The following is a 942-nucleotide window of genomic DNA, read 5'->3' on the forward strand; positions in this document are numbered from 1 at the left end:
AGTTACAGGAAGAGACATAGGTGGGGTTACAGTTTAACAATATAGGCTGGTAACTTTCAGTAAAACAAGTCAGATGACATTGCCTTAGACAATTAAGTGATCTATTAACAAAAACTTGATCTTAGCAAATATTCCTTCCCTCTCCAGCAATTTTCCAGTATCGTTACACATTAGTCAGTGACTAGTCTGTCTTTGAGCCAGCAACCTTGCTGTGCCACAAATCTTTATCTTACACCAGAGACTTTATAGCCTGAGGAAAACTTCCTGTCCTCTGCAAGGTCAATATTTGAAACTGCAAGGCTTTGGAAAACCAGGCCCTGTGAAGTATATTTGCTTTAAGAATCCTCTACAATGCACGCCCTGACAAACCTTCAACAGCAACTTGTCCTATGAAGGGAAGAGGGACATGTTTGGGTCTGTGCTGACCAAGCTGCTGGACCAGGTGGAAGGTGCCATCTGTGACTTCTTGGAGGGGCTGGTGCAACAGCTGGCCCACCGGGACTAGCTGGATTTTGAGAAGGAAGAGAATTAACTCCATCATTGCGGTGCTTACTGAGATTCAGAACAAGCCGAAGGAGCTGCGGGAACTTATGAAAAAGAGGAGGAAAGAGAAGGGGCTGAGCAACAGAGCAGCTGAATACAGAAGGGAAACCAGGTGCCTCTCAAGCTCTTCAGCATGGAAACCATCTCCAACACTCCGCAGAGTGGCATCTGCTAGACCTTTGGCTCTGCAGGAATTGACAAGCAGAATTGAACACAGTCATCCCTTACGAGAAGAAAGCCTCTCCTCCCTCGGTGGAAGACTTGCAGATGCTGACAAACATTCTCTTTGCCATGAAGGGGGATAATGAGAAGGTGCCTACTTTGCTAATAGACTACTTTCTAAAAGGGCTCTGTCCTAACTGTGCCCTTTGGAACAGCCTTGCCGCAGGAGGTCACTGA

General features: G+C 46.3%; 1 pseudogene; it reads left to right on the forward strand.

Moving 5' to 3' along the window:
- LOC103594437 overlaps nucleotides 1-942 on the forward strand; it is a 7,431-nt pseudogene extending 6,489 nt beyond the window's left edge.

Source organism: Galeopterus variegatus, unplaced genomic scaffold (assembly GCF_000696425.1).
Source record: "Galeopterus variegatus unplaced genomic scaffold, G_variegatus-3.0.2 Scaffold1555, whole genome shotgun sequence".
Classification (NCBI taxonomy): domain Eukaryota; kingdom Metazoa; phylum Chordata; class Mammalia; order Dermoptera; family Cynocephalidae; genus Galeopterus; species Galeopterus variegatus.